At 46.6% G+C, this 22,254-nt stretch overlaps 1 pseudogene; it reads right to left on the reverse strand.

The window, feature by feature from the left end:
• Positions 1-860: 860 nt before the first annotated feature.
• The window catches only part of LOC136526928 (cinnamoyl-CoA reductase 1-like), an 87,498-nt pseudogene continuing 66,104 nt past the window's right edge, over positions 861-22,254 (reverse strand).

The raw sequence follows: 22,254 nt of genomic DNA on the forward strand, positions 1-22,254 counted from the left end.
GGAACAAGGTGCCAGTTACTGTAGGGTCAAGCCCCAAGCTATTGGGGGAGATACAACTCCCTCTTTATTTAACTGAAGATTGGAGTTTTTTTGTGGCCAAAAAAAAGAGAGCACTATTAGAGTATTGCTGGAGCAATAAAATAGCATCATCTTCCTTAATAGGACAATTTTATGAGGATGAGGTGTGTTATTGGAAAACTTTAAGACTAGATCTACAAGGGTCCCTCCGTTCCATAATAGATAACCTTTTAGCTCTAGAAACGAGAATTAAGGAGAAGCCAAGAAAGTGCGGTGCACGAAAATGAGAAGGAGAAAGATAGAGATAGATTTGTAGTGAAAAAACAAAAAAAAGTATATCAGGAAGTGAGAATGACAACTAATTCGGGATAAGTGCAGAAGACTAAAAAGGTCTAAGTATTACGAGACCGAGAGAGTAGTCCGGAACCTAGATATAATATTAAAAATTCAGATTTGTTCTGTCTCGATGTCGTTATTGAACCAGATGGAGATTGCAGCTGTGGAACTGTTGTTTCACTGTCTACATTATTTATATAGAGTTTGGAGGTACTTCCTCCCAAAAAGAATGTAATCCTGTATTTCAAACCTCGTCTCAAAAAGAATGTAATTCTAGAGTTAGAGATCACCTTTTTCAATGAGACCCATCAATTAAAAATATCCCTACATGACTAAAACTACCATCCATGAGAAGAACATTCTAGAAGACAACCATTTCTAGAATGACAGAGGAGGGACAAATACGTAATTTTACACCTACACTGATCTTACCTCGAAAAGCGATATTTACATCCTTTCTAGGACGGACGGAGTAACAACAAGATGGAACAGTCCCAGTTGGATGTTCAATTCAGGATGCCAAATGCTTTGTAGGATTCAACAGTGTCACGGAGGGTTTCCTTATAGGCCTGAAAGTCCACCCTAGCTTCTGCAATTTCTCAGAACTGAATACAGAGTCATCATCCACTTCCACAAAACTACAAAACATCGAGATACGAAGAGATAAGTTCCAACCAAGTCAAGAGAGTGCAAAACTACGGAAGAACAATATATTATGAACAAGAATTCCTCAGTTCATCAATACTTACATACATAGCTAAAATGTAATGATCTCCCAAAATTATATGCATGCATGGAAGTATTTAATTTAGTCGATATGAATGTCGTGCTCACATCAAATAAAGGCTTTGTTCAGTAGCCATCTCAACTTACCAAGTTACCTAATGCTAATGGTGTGGTTACACAAGGAATTCAAGAAGTATCATAACATGAAAAACGGTAGAATTTATTTGTTTGTTAAATCAGCTACATTTTAGCATCGTCCTTCTCTTGTAAGGCCATTCCATAAGTTAAAAGGGGAACAAAACTGAATGCTTATAGACAATGGAACTATTTCAGAGGGTGAGACTTACTTTTTGGGATAATGGTAAGTTGGATATAAGGTCTTCAATATGTTTATCATATCAGAAACTTTTAATGGATGTGAACTGCAGATGTATCGTCCAGATGCTTCTGATTTTTCGTAAGCCAGAAGAAGAGCATCAGCAACATCACGAATATCCACCATATTTCTGAGTCTATTTTCAACCGTCTCGGGATCTCCTACAGAAGAAATGTATGTACTTAAAAAAATTACTAAATGGCTAAATTAAGTAGGTTAACTGAAAGCTTGTTCTTAAGTAGATAAAGTACTTTGTAGCAATTGATTAGTATGCTTTATGAATAATCAGAAACAAGCAATAGAGACACTATTGACAAGATTGTCATTTTAATTGTATAACTGAATGCAAACCAGTAGAAAACTAAGATAATATGCAACTACCCTACCTTTGAAATAATTAAGGATGACTTTAATGCTCGAATTTACTATAGGCTGCATCAAGGGTCAAAATACATATGACGGGCAAATAGTTACAATGTTCAATCCTGTTTTTGCTGCATAAGCCAAAGCCTCACGTTCTGCCAGTGTTTTGGAAAGGAAATACCAATCCTGCAGGATGATGAAATATCTATTTAGGAAAGCCAAACCAGGAAGTTTATGATAAAGAAACACAAAACAACAATTCAGCAACAATATTTGTGGTTAGTACAAGGACGTGATATAGAGCTAACCAATTGTTAACAATTGCTTCCCTTTTGGAAGTGCAATGAGAAAAATTACTATGTCTTTCATGAACAGTAGATTTCACCATACGAAAATAGCAAATAATGGGTTCCAAACCATATTGACTATGGTGGTTCACTGCAAATTAAGAATGCATTCTGGATATAAAGCTGTGCTAATCTTCAGCCTCCAATTTGGCTTAAAAGAAAGTTAGAGAAGTTTGAACTGCCATGCAAGAAGCCAACAGCAATTGGACAAGATAATTCTTTACTTTCTATGTATGTCTCCAAATGACCGTGAGACGTCCATTTAGTTAGATGGGATGGTTAGGATCATCTATTACTTCCTAGAGGTAATATGTGGAATATATTTTTATTTAATTTTCTATTTTGTAAAATAGGAAAGTTTTATACATCAAAATCTTTTTCTAGATCTAATTGATGCATATGTGATCTATAAGATGTCGTAAATATTTTTATTTTGTAACTTTAGACATGACATAATTTGATTAGCATAAATATATATAATATGACAACTAATATAATGTAACATATTCTAATGTGCGTGTACATGTGCACGCTGGATAACCTGATGTATAACCTACTAATTTGTTCAAATGTACGTGTACGTATTAGCTAGCTACATTAAAATACAATTGGACAAAAAAATAGCTTGTACGTTTTTTTTTCAAATGCAACGTAAATAAAAGCAAATGAGACATTGCACAGTACTTTGAATGCAAATACAAGAAATTTGACATGATATGTGCATGATTATTATTATTGGAACGTGACAACATAATAGAAAAAAGAAACATGCATAATATATTGTACAATAATGCGTGACAAAAAAATTAATGTGATATGATACCTGAAAATAACGAAAAAGAATGTAACACGTTACATATTACATGTCATTTAAAAAAGGTAACGTGACATAGTAAACTTGATATTTGTACAATAATTGGCCTACTTTCCATCCGAGTGTATTGTGGATAAATGGAAAGAGTGCATGGTTGTTGGGTGGTGCATGCCATGTACCCGATATCTAGGGATTCATTGTGATTTTTTCTTTTTCTTGTTATTTTAGTTATTTGATTACTTTATAAATCTCTAAAAATCAACGGCTATGATTTGTTTTTGCTATTACCTCCTAGCAACTGTATCACCTCATTCTTCCTGCAGTAATCCTCATCTGACCAACAGTCTTCATCAAAGACCTTACCTTAGGCCAATTAGGATTAGCGAACACAGCTGCACATGAATCCTTGAGTTTCCAGTCGTTGGTACAAGTATATATAGATTACAATTAAGCTACGAAACTAAAACGTGGACTGAACGTTTCATCTTCAAGATGCTTCATATTCTAATAGCCCCCGCAGTTTCTACCGGGAGAGGAGCGAATGTTGAGGCTGGAGCGGAAGTTGATGAAGACAGACGTGGGCAGCCCTTTAGTGAATATATCGGCATACTGAAGAGATGTAGGAACATGAAGAACCCGGATAGAAACAAGAGCCACGCGCTCCCGAACAAAATGTAGATCAATCTCCACATGTTTGGTCCTCTGGTGATGAACATGATTAGTTGACAGATACACGACACTTATGTTGTCTCAATAAACAAGAGTGATGCGTGTCAGTGGTGGTTGAAGTTCTCCCAATAATTGACAAAGCCATCAAGCCTCAACCACGACATTTGCAACACCTCTATATTCAGCTTCAGCACTTGATCGCGACACAGTATGTTGGCGCTTGAAGGACCAGGATATAAGATTATCGCGGAGAAATACACAATAGCCTGAAATAGAGCACCGAGTGTCCGGGCAGCCTGCCCAATCGGCATCTGAATATACCACCAAATCATGAGATCGGCTACGTGACAAGGAGAGACCAAACTGCAGGGTGCCTTTGATATACCGCAGAATCCGCTTTATGAGAGCAAAGTGAGACTCACGAGGATCATGCATATGTAAGCAGGCTTGCTGAACTGCATGTGCAATGTCGGGGCGAGTGAGAGTTAAGTATTGCAAGGTGTCGGTGTTTCGAGTTGCCACCGACTAGTACATTTTTAATATTGCACATCTGGCTCAGATGGTGTGCTAAGAGGACACGAGGTTTATACTGGTTTAGGCAGAATGTCCCTACGTCCAGTTCGTTGCTGCTGCTCATGTTACTATCACTGAAAGTTCATAGTAGGGGTTACAAATGGTTGAGAGAGGGATAAATCCTAAGTCTCTGGTGAGAGGAGTGAACGGATGCCGAGAGCTCGGTCGCTTCCCGGCTGTGTGCTTATGTGTTCTGATCGGTTCGGGGTTCAATGGGTTCCTGTCCGAATCGATGCTATGTGTTGTGATGTCTTGCGATGCGAGTCCGGGTCCTCTTCATGGGATGCTCTGCTTTCCCTTTTATAGGCCAAGGGAAAGCATGGGTTACAGTCGAGAGAAAAGAGGAGAATGAGAAGGAGAGGAAGTCCTCTAGGATCACCGGGTCCTTCTTTTCCTTCACGCGAGTCCCATCGACCCTATAGACGTCAACAGGGACAGCTCCACATCGTGGCCCTGTTCGTCACTAGCGCCATGCGTAGGCGTCGTCTCCTAGTCCTAGCGCTCCACTCCATCCTAACGGATGTCGTGGTGAACTGACGCGCCTGTCAGTGCCCGTACGAGGGTTAGGCAGAACAACACCGGTACACCCGACACTGTTCCTGATGTGAATCCCCAGGTATGGCCCATCATGGCCATGGGTTATATCAGGGCTTGTCGGTCACCTCCATGGTGTCAGAGATTTGACCTGGGACAATTCGCTTGGACCTAGAGTGGTTGGCGGTGGTATGGGTCTCCATCGGGTGAGACAGATCCCCTAGCCTCGGTGTCGGGCGAGGTGGAGCCCGCCCCTAGAGGTCGGGCAAAGTGGAGCCTAGACCCAAGGGTCGGGCAAGGCAAAGCCCGCGGCCATGGGGTCGGGCAAGGCAGAGTCCTCCCCAGAGGCCAGGTGAGGCGAAGCATAGACCCAAGGGTCGGGTGAGGCGGAGTGCAGCCCCAAGGGTCAGGCGAGGCTAAGCCCGTGGTATTGGGGTCGGGCGAGGTGGAGTCCTCCCCCGGAGGCCAGGCGAGGCGAAACCAGCCCTCAGAGGTCGGGTGAGGCGAAGTCCTCCCCCAGAGGCCGGCGAGGCAGAACCAGCCCTTAGAGGTCGAGCGAGGTGGAGCCTGTAGCCTCAGAGGTCAGGCGAGGAGGAGCCCGTGGCATTGGGGTCGGGCGAGGCAGAGTCCTCCCCCGGAGGCCGAGCGAGGCAGAACCAGCCCTTAGAGGTTGGGCGAGGCAGAGTCCTCCCCTAGAGGCCAGACGAGGCTGAACCAGCCCTTAGAGGTCAGGCGAGGCGGAGCCTACAGCCTCAGAGGTCGGGCAAGGCGGAGCCCGTGGCATTGGGGTCGGGCGAGGCGGAGTCCTCCCCTGGAGGCTAGGCGAGGCGGAACCAGCCCTCAGAGGTCAGGCGAGGCAGAGTCCTCCCCCAGAAGCCAGGCGAGGCAGAACTAGCCCTCAGAGGTCAGACGAGGTGGAGCCCGTAGCCTTAGAGGTCGAGTGAGGCGGAGCCCATGGCATTGGGGTCAAGCGAGGCGGAGTCCTCCTCTGGAGGCTGGGCGAGGTGGAACCAGCCCTTAGAGGTTGGGTGAGGCGGAGTCCTCCCCCAGAGGCTGGGTGAGGCAGAACCAGCCCTCAGAGGTCGGGCGAGGTGGAGCCCGCAGCCTCAGAGGTCAGGCGAGGCGGAGCCCATGACATTGGGGTTGGGCGAGGCGGAGTCCTCCCCCAAAGGACGAGCGAGGCGGAACTAGCCCTCAGAAGTCGGGTGAGGCGGAGTCCTCCCCTAGAGGCCTGGCGAGGCAGAACCAGCCCTCAAAGGTCGGGCGAGGTGGAGACCACAGCCTCAGAGGTCGGGCGAGGCGGAGCTTGCACACCTAGGGTCAGTTGGAGTTGTAGTTGTGCTCTTGACTGCTCGGATGTATTGATGTGGATGGTTATTAGCTCCTCCTCTTTGGGTACCCTAGTATTGGTCCCCAACTGTAGCCCCCGAGCCTGCGGAGGAGTAGAATACTCCTTCGGAGGCTTTTCTGAATGGGGGGACTCTGAAGGCCTTGGCCTTCTTTTGTTGCCCACAGCGTGACCTAGGGTCAGTGATTCCATTTCCTCGAGCCCCCTCCATAGTAGGGGCCCGATCGAGGATCGGTTCATCTTTTGCGATTGTCTTCCCTCAAGCATTTTTTCCAATAAAAACAGAGGGGTCAAGCCATGCCATGATTTTCTTCTAAGGACGAATCATGGCACCAGGTGAGCTATTAATGGGATAGTTTGAGTGGGCCCACTGGCATCCCATTCGTGGGGATCTGGTTTGGGTTAGCTTGGCGACTGACCCTAGATTCTCAGCGGTCAATCCATATAGTTCTCGGGTCCGTTCGACAGGCCCCGAGGGCTAAGCACCTTTCTTTGAAGAAAAACCATGGATCATAACCGACCTAGTCTCGATCATGGGCCGGGTACCCGTGGCGCTCATGCGCCCAGGTACCGGCCGCTAGCGGGGCCCATCACTTTGCACCTCTCACCCTAAAGGTACCTGGAGCGGTTGTTGAACCTATCGATGGGCCGACCTATGAACTCCTGGGCCTAGTCGGGCTATAGAGGCACTTTTAGATCAGTATTCCTCTTACTCGTGATAAGTCGTGGCCTATCCAGAGAGGTGAAATATCCAGTGAGTTTTTTGAAGCAACGGAGAGAGATTGAGTGCGCATGTCCCACGAAGAGACATTGTGGCAAATCATGGCAGACATAGAGATCTAGGCGGGCGATTGGTTTCCTCACACCCATCGCCCCTATAAAACCAAAGGGTTCACCCCCTGGGTTCCATACCTTATATCCTTACCTCTGTAGCCACGACCGCCGCCACCAATCGCCTAGGGTTCCCCGTATCCGCATCCCCACCGTCGTCGAGCCCGCATCCAACCATCCCCACCTCCAATGGATCTATGGTGCCGTTCTGACATCACCTTCTAGTGCATGGAGAGCCTCGTCCATCATGGTCTTCTCCGCGTGTGGACCTCGGCCGAGGAGTGGCTGCTGCCCGACGAGGAGGATCTACCATCACTGCCCGACGGCTACATAGTGTTGTTCACCCACTTCCATGAGCATGGGTTCGCGACCCCTACCCATAGATTTCTCCAGGGGCTGTTGCACTACTACAAGATCAAGCTACAGCATCTCAACCCCAACGGGATCTAGCACATGGCAGCGTTTGTCGCCATGTGCGAGGGATTCCTAGGGATTAGCTCCCACTTTGATCTATGGAGGTACTTCTTTGCCATCACCCTCTAGAAGAAGGGGGAGAAGAGCGGCAGGCAGGAGCTACACATGCCGATGGGGTGCGCCGACACCCAACTCTAGAACAATCGGGTCGGTGAGTACCCACCGATGCGGCTGTCAACGTCCAACAAGGGGTGGCATTCGTAATGGTTCTACCCAAAGAACGATGCCGCCCCTCTATCAGAGTTCACCGAACGCTTGATCGAAGAGGCCCCAGAGTCATGGAGGAAGTGGGGCATTCCGGAGAAGGACAAGAAGAAGATCTAGGACCACATCACTACCATCCACATCCTAAAGGAGAGCAACTTGAAGGGGTCAGGCATCATCAGGGCCTACCACGCAAGGAGGGTGGCGCCATTGATGATGCGTGCGCTCCCACTATACGCGATGGCGCCCGAGCCGTCATTCGATGGAACGACGCTTGCTGAGGGAGCGCTCCCCCACTCCGAGGTCATGCAACACATTAAGGAGGCGATGGAGCCTTCGCGGGATGACACAAGCGCCCCCTTGATTTTGTCTACCCGGTGTTGGGACATCCTCTGATGCGGTCAGAACCATGCCATGTCGTCTTCGTAAGTTTCCTGTCCTCATACCTCCTCTTCAATTGATTTCCTGAGCTCTTGATACTAACTTTGAGAGGGATGGGACCAGCCGAGGGTGTGACAGAACCGCCCAATTTATACAAGATCAAGTATGGCTGTCCCCGCTAACACGTTGACACGCGCATACTTTCACTTATATAAACCCGGTAGTCCACCGAGTGTCACGAAGGACCTCGGTTAATCAACATCACAACCAAGATCGTATGATTAAGCAAATACACATCTCATACACAGAGTTGCAGCGGAATTAATGTTTACAATGAGTTCACAAATAATAATACAAGTTTGGGTTTCAAAACTGATTAGTGAAAACAACATAGCTTTCAAATTATTACATTAGTATAAGTTCCAAATACATCGCTAGCATAAGTGACATCCTCGGATAAAAGCATATAGATGAGAAATAAATATAGAGTCACCGAGCCCACCAGCGGTTAGCCACCATCCTCAGCAGGCCGAGAACTTCACCTACAACATGGTGGGATAAACCTTGAGTACTCTAATGTACTCAGCTAGACTTACCCATCATAAACCAGAAATAAAGTGACACCAAAGAGTATGCAAGGCTTTATAGGTGGAGCTAGCTTAACAAAATTTTGCATAAAAGCCAATAGTTGAGCTATACATTTTACAATTCGGTAACCAAGTTAATTATAACTATTCATCTCTAGATTAGCAACTAACATGTGCCAAACATGTGGAATATCATTTAGTAACAGGCAATAGTAACCATAGCCGGTGTAGTAATGTGAGTATCATCATCATAACCATCAAGTTTCCTAAGACACACCCAAGCAAACTGATCAGTGGTCGCCTCGGGTCACCTTTGGTACAGCCCAGGAACAAATTTGTGGGTCCGAGCAGCGCCGCACTCTTAGGGAATCCACTCTGCCAGGACATCAATCTGCCCTTTACACTTACGCCAATGGCTCTCCGCACATCCTTGCTACCGCCAGAGTACGCAGTTTCACTTCCCAGCTTCCGACCTGAGTTGAGCTACTCGGCTTCATGGTCGGAATGAGTTATCCGACCAACTAAGTGATAGGCATACGTTCAACATGACATGAGGATGTATAGCGAATCGGTCCTTAACCAACACAGATGGGGATAGATCCACACCCAAGACCTCTATGTCTTGTTGCTTCTCTATCGACATCCCGCCTGGTCTCCATTCATTATTAACACATAGTTATTTCCACGATAGCAAATATTGCCAACTGTGCTTTGGTATCCACCTATATCTCGCAGGTGACAGGAAATCATCTGACTTCTACTAGTCTAAGCATCGCTAAGCATACATTCAATCCTAGACCTACATAGGATTCAAGGTATATTTCTGGACAAGGTAGTTCTATGCATCAAGTGGTTCCAATCAACTCTTATAACCTAATACATCAAGCATAAATGACTCAAGTGATATTTGTAAAAACATAGGAGCTTAGAATGCTCCGAGGCTTGCCTAGGATCCAACACTAGGTTAGTGTTTGTTAGACGACACTCGCTAGGTGAGTATCTCCCATCTCGACACTTGCTTAGTCCTTCCATCTTCGGGATAGGTCCACCATACACTGTCTTCAGGTTCGGCTCCAACATCACATTGTTCACGTGGTTCATCTAGCATACCTAGATGAGATGCAAGATGCAAGTACATGAATATGAAGAATGGTAATATGAGATGCATCACATAATAGCATTCAAGGCAAACACAAGATCATGCAAGACATAGGCACCTAGAGTTATTTAACTAAACATCACGCAACCTATTATAGAGGGATAGCAAGCATATTAGGCATGGCACACAAGTGAACTTAAGTTCAGATATTGTACCCATGCATCGATCAAGAACTAACCGACATGTTTAGCCAAAACAAGAGCAAGCTAAAGCAATCACCTAGCACATGTACAAAAATCTAGACAGCAGCACAACAGTCATTTGTTTTAACCATAACTGGAGATATAAGCATCCAACAAGGGTGACCCTAGACTTTCTAGAAAGCTAATGAAATTGTCTACAACATTGTTATTATCACCAACCAGGTCAAACATGCCAATATTTTAGATCTGCACAGAACTAGGACAGAAAAGTAGTAGTAATTTCAAAAATGCATAACTAGAGTTACAGACATCAAACAAGCATAACCCTTAACTTTCTAGAAAGATTATTAAATTGTCTAAAATATGTTTATTATCATCACCAGGTGATTCCACCATCAACAAGGTCAATCAAGCATAATTGAGCACCTCTATCCAGACTTGGACAGATTCTGCCATGCAACTTCACAAGCTTATAACTAGAGCTCTACAACACCAAAAGGGGTGATTTAGGATAATTTGGAAAGATTAAGGAAAGAACTATAACTCTTATATTATCACTAAGACATGATTTCATACTTAACTAGGTCAAACAATGAAATCCTTCAAATCTGCACAAAGCATAGACCAAACATGATAGATAATTTGTCAAATTCATAACTCCTAAATTATCAGGTCTATGGTCATGAAATTTTAACAAAAGCAAGATTATGAAATTAGCTACAACTTTGGTATTCACTACAACCACAGTAAACATCATTTACACCACGAAAATAATTGCACAAGCAAAACTGCACATGCAGCCCAAACAGCAGTGGTACAACTATAAATAGAAAACTGATAGGAACTTTAGAGAAGCATGACTAGAGTTCTAGACCTCCAACAAATATGAATCATAAATTTTTGAAAATATTATTAAGTTACCTACAACTTTCTTATTCTTGTCTTAAGATAATTCTATAGTTAACAAGGTCAATTAATCCAATAAATGCATCTTTATTCAAAACATAGATAGAATCTGATATGCAACTTTAAACATCTATAACTAGAGTTCCACATGTCTAATAAATGTGGTTCTAGACTTTATTATAAACACCTAGAGCTAATTCTACTATTAAAAGGCCCCACAGTACTAATAAGGCAACCCTGTCTGGGTTTAGGCAGAAACAGCCACAGAAATTTAAGCAACTATAACTAAAAATCTACTTAACCAAAAATTATGCTCTTTAGCTTTTTGAAAAGCTTAAGAAATTTACTACAACTCATTTATTTTTATAAAGACATGATTCATAACTTAACTGAGCCAATTAATACAAACATGCAGGCCTATTTAGAACAGGAGCAAAGCAACACATGGCATTTGTTATTTTTATAGATCTTAACCTATCAATCATAAACTCCTGAAATTTTTACCACAGCATACACATAGCATCATTAGCCTACCATAAAACTTTCATATTTATTTGATTAAAACAACTATAGTTATGAAAAACATAAGACATAACTAGTATTAAAAACCTAACTAGATAAATTGATTTTTACAGCAAAAACTTTAAACTAAAACATGTCATATTATAGATATACTGCATATATAATTTCATAAGGATTCAAAAAAGTCCTCATTTACTATTTTACAATTTTTGTACTAATTACTACGAATTTGCAAATTTGATGAGCCAAATTTGCATAAACCAAAGAAAAGGAATGTAGATCTTGCATCGGGGACCCTGCAGTTTCCACAAATTAAACTCGAACAAGCAGATCCTTTCCAAGAATGTAGATCTTGCATCGGGGATCCTGTAGTTTCCACAAATTAAACTCAAACAAAGAGATCCTTTCTAACACTATTCATCTAAGTCATGGATTCACACTTAGACCCTCCCACTTCTTCTAATTCTTGCCCACAGTCCTTTGCCTTCTCTTCAACCCGGGAAAGGAGCAGAGCACATCTTGGGCCGGTCGAGCTCAGCCAGCGAGAGCCGGCTACGGCGGGGAGGGGCCAGCCGGGCTTGGCCGCGGCTTCGCCTAGCCAACGGCATGGCCAGTTACAGCCCATGGCCCTCCTGGCCACGGCACAGGAGAAAAAGGTCTTTCCCAAGCGCACACAAGCGTGGAGAGCTCACTCACGCCACAACAAAGAGGAAGGAAGGGAAGCCACATAATCTGCTCATGCAATGCAACTTGCAGGCAACACGTCTAAGTGCAGACCATAAGGTAAATTACCTACTAGATCATGAAGGAAAATGCAGACGTAACTGTCGGTGTTTTGAACAAACACCGGCTAGTAAATTTGTATTTATGCGCATTAGGCCCGGATGGTGAGCTAAAGGACACAAGGTTTGTCAATGAAATATGGTCGGTAGTCTACCTAGGGGTATGCCCAAGGTAGTAGATTATCGGCAGACAGATGTGCAAGCTACAAACAAGATGGTGATGCAAGGTAGACACAAGATTTTATCCAGGTTCAGCCACCGTAAAGGCGTAATACCTACGTCCTATGTCTGATTGTATTGCTGTATGTCAATGAGAGATGTTTTTTAGAGGGGTCCCCAACCCACCTTATATAGTCTGGGGGCAGGGTTACAGATCTGGAAACTAATCCTAGCCAGTTACAATTGCCATAGGTGGCCGGATAAGGATTCCTATTCTAACCGACCAGGATCTTGCTTAATCTCCAAATCTGCCTTGACTCCTTGCGCGGGATTCTGAACAGGTTGCCCAGGCCACGTGTCATCTTCTAGTGGACCAGACCCCCTGATCCAGGCCGGCCCAAGCCTAGCCGTAAGGGTATAGGGGTTAATACCCCCACAGCTAGTCCCCGAGCACCATGTATTATGCTGCGACACGCCATTCGATCTCCTTCAGCTAATGCAATCCGTCTTCATGTCATCTCCAACTGATTGAAACATTGACCAATCGAATGTGCCAGCATTCTGGTCAGAACAGAAAGCAGTAGACCATGATTATAGCTGAAGATTCTGGTTGTCCGAAGAATGCATGGTGCTCTTAAAGAAAAAAGAAAAAGATTTCTTTCCTTATCAAGTGTGCCCACTTGTATTTCTAAAAAGAAATGTAAGTGACCCTTGGACAATACTAATTCTGGCAATCAGTCAAAGCGTAGGGGTCGATAAGATAAACATATTCACCGCAAGGTGAAGTGTGCCCACTTAGTCCCCGATCCTGGTAGTAGGTGACGTAGGCACGTGGTGCCAGGGTCTAAAAATAATTTCCACTGAAGTTAAGAATCCAATCGTCGTACAAGCAATACGAAATGCACCGGCAGGTGCATCGTACCGATGTAGTCCCCGAAGCTTGCTGGAAGGCGAAGTATAAGCCTTGTAGCAAGGTCCAAATAAATGCCTCTCGACTGTATGTGAGTACAAATCACATGTAGCCAAGGAGAACGGTCTCCGAGCAGTGGTCGGAACAGTCCCCGAGCATGGTAGTGGTCGGAGCAGTCCCCGAGCACGGTAGTGGTCTGAAAAGTCCTCTAGCACGGTAGTGGTCGGAGCAGTCCCTGAGTACGGTAGTGGTCTAGACAGTCCCCGAGCACGGTAGTGGTCTGGGCAGTCCCCGAGCACGGTAGTGGTCTAGGCAGTCCCCGAGCACGATAGTGGTCTGGACCATCCCTGAGCACAAGACGTGTGGCGAAGAACCAAATGCCACTTGTACTATTATTTGGTGTATTTATTTATCTTCTTACTCTGTCAAGTCCAATCTGACACGTCTGGTCAAAAAAGTAGATGGGTATAGCATGTCATACTACCTTCTTGTCCTTTTAAGCAAATAGTCACTTGGCACCTGTAAGGAGGTGCGTCAGTGTAGGCCTCTCACACTGGTAACGAAGAGGCACATACACTGATAACGAAGAGGCGCATATATTGATAATGAAGAGGCGCATATATTGGCATAGATCTTGAGGTTGTGAAAACAACCGTCTGCGGCGCGTGCGCACGTCTCCCAAGAATCTCAGGCAGACGAAACGGCGGAACTCTTGGTTAAATATAGTATAGAATTGGTAAGTTACTTTTTACCGAACCCCATTACCATTCGCCGCCGCAGCCTTCTTCTTCCTCTTGCCAACCCTAATACCTCCGAAATCATCACCAATCACTCCTCCACTGTATCCACTTTCATCAGCAAGGCCGGATTCATGGCGAAAAGTGATCGCCCAGAAGAAAGCCGGAGTCATGGCGAAGGAGTGGTGGAAGTCGAGAAGCAACAAGCAGACCATCGAAGACCTCGTCATCATGGGAGTACTCCACAACAAGGAACTTGTAGGATGGCGCACGCCGGAGGGCGAGGGGTACCCCGATCCACAACCAGGTGAGATTGTGGTTTTCGAAGATTTCTTCAAGCGGGGTTTTGGGGTTCTAGTGCACCCTTTCCTTCAGGGGCTCTGTCTGTATTACGAGATTGGGATTTGCAATCTGCATCCCAACTCGATTCTTCTTGTCTCCACCTTCATTCATCTTTGCGAAGCATATGGCGGCTTCTAGCCTGATTTCGACTTCTTTCGCCATCTTTTCTATCTGCGGAAGAAAGGAAGCGGCGGCTCGAAGATAGCCGGAGGTGTGTACCTCAACCTTTCTGACGGGATGAAGGCCCAGTACCTACACTGCCCATGGAACACATCGCTTGACGACTGGTATAAGAAGTGGTTCTACATCTGCGAAGAGCCGAACATGATCACACTATGCGACGTGGGGTTCATTCTAGAGAAGAGGACCAGCTGGTCGAAGAAGCCCGAGCACCTGGAACAGATCCCAGAACTACTTGGGATGATCCCATGGAAGAAACTAGATGGTCCAAGTGTGGTCAGGAACTCCATCAGCCAAAGGATCTAGCCCTGCCAGAGGAGGGTACATCCAGGCTACGAGTACCAAGGTAGCGCAGACCCAACGAGGACAAGGCAAGAGGCGCTTGACAAGATCAAAGTCAAAGCTAGAATTGGAGAGCTATTTAACTTAGCTGATCCAAATTATGTTAGATTGAACGACATCGAGCATGCTTTCAAGCTCGCCCGACCTCCCCCAAAGGTAAATCATCCTGCCTTGTACCCATAGTTTTATGTTGTAACAGAAACTTACTGTGTTATCTCCTTTGTGTTTCCTAGATTAATGGTCAGGATAGAGCAACAGTGTTTGTGTCTCCACCCCCTGGTGTAGATTGACCACAAGTTGCCGGCCCAACCGCCTAGACCAGCGCCGGGATCGAAGACGTCGACTGGGCCATGCTCAGAGTTGGGGAGCAGGCAGCAGCCAAAGCTGCTGGTAAGCGGCCGGTGGCCAGCAAGCGTCGTCAGGTGATCTTTACTCTGTCGGACGATGACACAGAAGATGCAGACATCTTTTGACTCGTCCCTCGAAAGAGGAGGAGGCAACTAGAGTCGACGGAGCAAGGTGGCTCCTCCATGCCGGTGGGACCCGCATCGCCGACCACTACAGCGCGGAGGACAAGCGGCGAAGGGGTCGAGCACCAAGCCCCGACGTCAGTGCTGGATGTAGAGGGAGACCAGGTGTCACCCGCACAGCATGTGGAGCAAGCATAGCCAAAGAGACGTGCCTTTGCCACATCATTCCGCGCTTCCAACATGTAAGTATTTGTAACTTTGATGTAAGCTTGCAATTTTTATTGACTATGGTTGCCTTCTGAACTTATCTTGGATGTACTAGGTCGGCATCCACCGAAAATCCAGATCAACTAGCCAGGAGCAGCGTGGCTCCGGCAGCAATTGCAGAGAAGACTACGCAACAGCCGTCCATGGAGGTACCCATAGTAGAAAATCCATCAAAGCCTCAGCCCACCAGCAGTCAGGCAACAGTCCCCGAGTAGGGGGTCGAAGGAAGAGCCGAGCCAAACACAAATGCACCGAGCACCAACCCTGCGGGGGGCGATACCTCAGCACCAAGGGTAACGGGTCAGACCGAGGAGCTGCGGACAGAGGCGAGAGCACAAAGCATGTTTGTCGATGCTACAGCCCGTGGGAAGGCCATAGTGATCGCAGAAGCTGCTAACTTCAGACTAGCACCGATACCTGAAGAAGAGGCCGAAGAGGACAAAGTAGAAGAGGTCCTGGGCTGTCCATAGGACAGACGACAACATGTATATGTGTCACGCTGGTGGAACGTCCAATGGGTTGTTCATGAGGAAATCCCAGAGGTTGAAGAGACCATGAAAGTTGAATGGGCGGCAAAACGACTGGTGACGGAAGTCCAGGTATGCTGTGCTTGACCACCTGATCTTGCCATCTAGTCATACTATCTTACTTAGCTTTTTGCATGCAGGACTTAATGAAGACCGCAAGGTACCGCAAGAAATGCTTCGACCAGATTGAGGGGATCACAGCAAGCAATAAAGAACTGGTGGCCAAAGTGGAACGCTTGTGCCACCAACTTGAAGCCACCAACCATGAGAGGATGGAGCAAGAGGCGCAGAACTAGAACCTGGTCGTCCAGCTCAGCAACAAAGAGCAGGAAAGAACAAGTAAGCAGTTACTTTATCACAACTGATTGCATGACAAGTGTTGTTGCATTGTTGGTAGTAACAGCCATAGTGCAGGCTTAGAAGCCGAAGTAGTCCGTCTCCATGAGGAGAATAGTCATGCGGTCGTAGAGTGTGATCGCCTGAAGGAGGACAATAGGAAACTGGCGCACGACCAGTCGCAACTCTAGGACCACACGACCAAGATGAAAGAGGAACTGAAAAGTAAGTGTTCTAGACCCCTTTGCTCACTTTTGTTGCCCACCTTATCTTGTCATGGTATGACGTTTTAATGTCTTGTGCGGTTTACAGTTTTAAAAGTCAATGCCAAGAAGCATCTGGAAGCCGTGATGAAAGATCATGACGGCTAGGAAGGCGCGGTGCCAAGAAATCTCTGAGGATCAGGGACACATGGAAAAACCGGTGCCAGGAGGTGGCAACGGGCATTTTGCCGGTCCTCAACCTTATCGACCCAGCGCTTATAGAGGACGTGCCAAGGACGCCACAGCTCAGACTGGTCGATAGACGCCGAAAGGCATGGGGATGGTTCCAAGAGTTCGTGAAGGAGGCGGGTGAGTACACAGGCACACATGTGCTAAGCATGGTACGTGCTCACTACCCCCTGATCGATCTCAAGTGCCTGGAGGCAGGATACCCAAAGGAGGTAGATCCAGACAAGGCTGAGGAGCTTCGGATGACCCAGCTAGACTTGTCGGCAAAAATAATTGGCGACATTAACCTATGTGGAGGCGGGACAGCACCTGTATAGGATACGCCATCAACAAGCCAGCTGGAAACGCCATCAGTTTTGAGCCAATCGGCGAAGCCTGCGGTCTCGACCAGCCAGGCATCGGTGGGGCCATCTTCTTCAGCTCGACCAGTACAAGAGTCCCCGGGACTCGAGCACGATGTCAGGCCCAGCGAGCAGCTAGGTGCCGCGTGACTCGACCAGCCAATAGGATAGGCTATAGCTGTAGAAGAAGATATAGTTGTGTTATTGTAAACTTAGACCTTTTCGGGTAAGCTTGTAATAACGTAACTGTATATCAGCATAAGCTTGTTTGTTTTGTGGGAAACATATTTAAGCTTGATTCTCATGTTGGTGTAACTAAGTGAGAACATGTTAGCGTTCTGTTTAGTTGTACCAGTTTAGTCGACACATCATCCTGACGGGTTTGTATGGCCCTGGTTTGCCCTGTGGTCGGAGTGTGAGGTACGTAGCTTGTGCATACGTAGACATAGACAAGTCAAACCAGAGGGAACCTACCGGTCACCCATAGCGTAGAGAGCAGATCCCATGCACGCGTTGGGAGGAACCGGAGACAAGGCCTACTCTGAAAACCCGAGAAAGAATGGTGGTCGGTTTTGACTGGTTGAGTTAGGATAACAATAGACTTCAAAAGTGACACATTAGAGTGGTCGAAGAAATCATAATAGCTTTATTGAATTAAATCAAAAGTACAAGAGGAGTACATATCTTAGTAGTTAAGCATAGAAACGCCTAAGCTTGTCGATGTGCCATGAATTGGGTACGTCTGTACCGTCCAGGTGAGCTAACCTGTAAGACGTTGGTCGTGTGACTTCCTTGATCATGAAGGGCCCTTCCCATGGAGTTGCGAGTTTGTGGACACCAGCCTAATTCGTCTTCCACTTCAGGACCAGGTCCCCGACCACGAAGAACTGCTCTTTAACATTCTTGTTGTAGTACCTACGCAAAATAGTAAGGTATTTGGTTGTACGTACGCAGGAATCGAGCCGCTTCTCTTCTGCACTATTCACTTCTAGCTCCCGTGCTTCATTGGCCTTGTCTTCGTCGAAGTTCTCTACCCGTGCTAATCTGAAAGCTATATCTGCTGGGAGCACTGCCTCAGCACCATAAACCATCAAGTATGGTGATACGCCGGTATTGCGACTGGGCTGGGTTCTGAGGCCCCAGACCACGGCTGGTAACTCTTTGAGCCATATTCTGGGGGCCTTGTTATTTTCTCTGTACATCCTCTTCTTAAGTGCGTCCAAGATCATACCATTTGCCCGCTCGACCTATCCATTAGCTCTAGGGTGGGCCACCGAGACGTATTTTACTACTATGCTCCTTTCATCATAGAAGTCCCAAAAAACGTTCCCAGTGAACTGAGTACCCAGATCAGTGATGATGCTGTTGGGTATGCTGAAGCGGTGGACAACCTGGTCGATGAACGTGACAGCCTTTTTGAAGATGCCTGTACCAGAGGCATGTACTCTATCCACTTAGAAAATTTGTCGATCAGCACAAAGACACATGTAAATTTCCCAGGAGCCAGTTTGAAGGGCCCGATCATATCCAGTCCCCAGCATGCAAAGAGCCAAGAGGCTGGTATTGTCTGGATCTCATGTGCTGGTATGTGGATTCTCTTGGCAAAGAACTAACAACTCTCACAATGGCAGACTAGCTTCTCTGCATCAGTTACAGCTAACGGCCAATAGAACCCTGCTCAGAAAGCCTTGCCAACTAGCATTCTCGAAGCCACGTGGTTGCCATAGGAGCCAGAGTGGATTTGGTCCAGGAGTTGCTCACCATCCTCCTGGGTTATACACTTCATCAAGATTTCCTCCTTTGCGTTCCTGCACCATAATTTGCCATCGACGAGCAGATACTGCTTACTACGACGCATCAGGCGTTTGTTTTTTGTCCGATCTGTGTAACCACTGCCATCTGTTAGAAATTTGATAAAAGGTACTCTCCAGTCGGGTTGATTAGTGGTCGGAGGTGGCTCGGTGGTGCTTGACGCCGGAACCGTAGCCACCAATAGCTAGTCTGGAGGCTTGTCGACCATGGGATCTTCCTCTTCGATGGAAGGCGTGAGCAAGTCTTGAATGAATACGTCGTGTGGGACTTTGGCTCAGGATGATCCTAACTTTGACAGCGCATCTGCTGCTTGATTTTTGTCCCAGACCACGTGTGCGTACTCGATGCCGTAGAACTTGCCTTCTAGCTTTCTGATTGATTTGCAGTATGCATCCATCTTTTTGCTAGTCGTGTCCTAGTCCTTGTTGAGTTGGTTGATGACCAGAGCCGAGTCTCTGTAGACATAGAAACGTTTGACACCGAGCTCGATTGCAATGCGCAAACCATGTAGGCATGCCTCGTACTCGGCGGCGTTATTCGATGCTGGGAAATAAATCCTGAGGACATACCAGAGCTGCTCCTTGGATGGTGACACGAAAAGGACTCCTGCTCCTGCGCCATCGATGTTGAGAGAGCCGTCGAAGTACATCTTCCAATACTCATCGGGCCCCTGAGAGGCAGGTGTGCTTAAGTCTGTCCACTCAACGATGAAATCGACGAGTGTCCTGAGACTTGATTGTAGTACGGCTTGCAAATTTCAAGGAGAAACGGCATAGCTCCATTGCCCATTTGATGATGCACCCGTTCGCATCCTTGTTGCGAATGATGTCTCCTAGAGGGTACTCGGTCATAACCACCACACGATATCCGTCGAAGTAATGTTTCAACTTTCGGGATGTTATCAGTATGGCGTAGATGAGTTTCTAAATCTGTGGGTATCTGGTCTTGGATTCATTGAGTACCTCACTGATGAAATAGATTGGTCACTGTACCTTGTAAGCGTGGCCAGGCTCGTCGCGCTCGACCACCATGGCAGTGGAGACCACCCGATTAGTTGCCGCAATGTAAAGTAGGAGAGTTTCATCTTCTCTGGGAGCAGTGAGGACCGAAGGTGATGTAAGGTATTGTTTCAGCTATGTGAAGGCAACGTCTGCTTCCTCCAACCACTTAAACTTCTCGGATGCTTTGAGCAGCTTGAAAAACGGTAGTCCTTTTTCTCCTAATCTTGATATGAAACGACTGAGAGCAGCCATGCATCTAGTAAGCTTCTGGATATCCTTCACCTTTTTGGGTGGCTTCATGTCTAAGACAGCCTTGACTTTCTCCGGGTTAGGGCGTATGCCATCGTGACTGACGATGTTGCCAAGCAGTATACCAGAAGGAACACCAAAGATGCACTTCTTTGGGTTTAATTTCCATTGGAATGTATTAAGGGCTGCAAAGGTGCGTTCCAGGTTGTCAACAAGGGTATATGCTTCCTTGGTTTTGACAACTACATCATCAACATAAGCCTCGACGAGGTCGTCTTTTATCTCGTCTTTGAGGCAAGCCTGTATGGCGCGTTGGTAGGTAGCCCCGGTGTTCTTGAGCCCGAATGACATGGTCGTGTAGTAGTAGGCGCCGAAAGGCATGATAAAAGATGTCTTGATCTGGTCATCCTTTTTGAGAGCGATCTGGTGATAACCAGAGTAGCAATCGAGAAAGGAAAGCAGCTCAGCAACCGGCGGTTGAATCTATGACCTCAGTCTATGCGAGGTAAGCCGAAGGGGTCTTTAGGGCAGTGTTTGTTGAGATCAGTGTAATCAACGCACATTCTCCATTCATTATTCTTTTTGCGTACAAGAACCGGGTTGGCTAACCACTCCGGATGATACACTTCTTTGATAAATCCGGCTACCAAAAGCTATGTAACTTCTACCCTAATCGCCTCCTTCTTGTCGTGAGCGAACCATCATAGCTTCTGCTTGATAGGTTTGGCCTTGCTGTTGACATTCAAGGAGTGCTCGATCAAGTTCTAAGGTACACCGGGCATGTCAGCAGGTTTCCAATGCGAACACACTCATGTTTCTCCTCAAGAACCTGACGAGTGCATCTTCCTATTTAGGATCCATGTTGGCCCTGATAAGGGCCATTTTGCTAGGATCACCAGTCGACCAGCTAGATCTCCTTGTGCTCCTTGGACTTGATGTTCTTGCGTGGAGACTCGAGCTCTGGAATCTCCAGGTGGTCGGCTGAGGTCTTCTTGGCGTCGAGCATGGTCTCAGCCATGCGAATAGAGAGGTCGTGAGCCTCTGCTATTTTGAAGCTGTCATCCTCACAGGTATAAGCTGCGTATACGTTGCCCCTAAGAGTTAGAACCCCTTTCTTGGTAGGCATCTTGAGCACCAAATACCTGTAGTGAGGTATGGCCATGAATTTGGTGAGCGATGGTCGACCAAGGATAGCATGGTAGGTGCCGTCGAAGTCAGCGACCACGAAGTTGACGTAGTCAGTGCGGAAGTGGTCCGGGGTACCAAACTACACGGGTAGCGTGATCTGCCTGAGAGGTGTAGAGCTCTGTCCAGGGAGGACACCCTAGAACTATGCCTCGTATGGTTTGAGATCTGCCTAGGTTATCTTCAGGGCTAGCAGACAGTTCTTGAATAGTATATCGATGGAACTACCACCGTCAATTAGCACTCTATCAAACTAAACCTTGTTGATACAAGGATCGAGGACCAGGGGAAAACATCCTGGCTCAGGTATTGCAGCCCATTGGTCCTTTCTGCTGAAGGAGATCTCGCAGTGAGACCAAGGAGGGAGTCGTGGATCAGCGATGAGGTTGTTGGTGTTGGCCACGTTCAAGCAGGCGCGGGCGAGCAGCTTGCGTTCTTGTTTGGTCTCGATGGACACTTTGCCTCCAATGATGGTGTGGACACGATCGGTTGGCTTGACGTACTTGTGATAGGGATCTACATCTTCATCATCGTTGTCTTCGTTGCGCTGTTCCCCTATGTCGTTAGGCTTGTCGGACGTATTCGGAGCCTGTTGATGCGTGTAGATAGACTTGAGAACGCGGCAATTCTCCATGGTATGGTTTGACTTGGGGTGGAGCTGGCAGGGTTCTTTCAATGCTTTGGCGTAGTCTTCTTCATAGTTGCGACGTCCGCCACGTTTCTTAACGGTGTTGACCTCACCGTCATCTTCCCGAGCACGCTTGCCCCTGTAATCGTCATGGCGATTACACCACTGATTACGCTGGTCACGGTGGTTACGGGGGTCATTGCGCTGGTTGTGGCAATCAAAA

Source organism: Miscanthus floridulus, chromosome 19 (genome assembly GCF_019320115.1).
Source record: "Miscanthus floridulus cultivar M001 chromosome 19, ASM1932011v1, whole genome shotgun sequence".
Classification (NCBI taxonomy): domain Eukaryota; kingdom Viridiplantae; phylum Streptophyta; class Magnoliopsida; order Poales; family Poaceae; genus Miscanthus; species Miscanthus floridulus.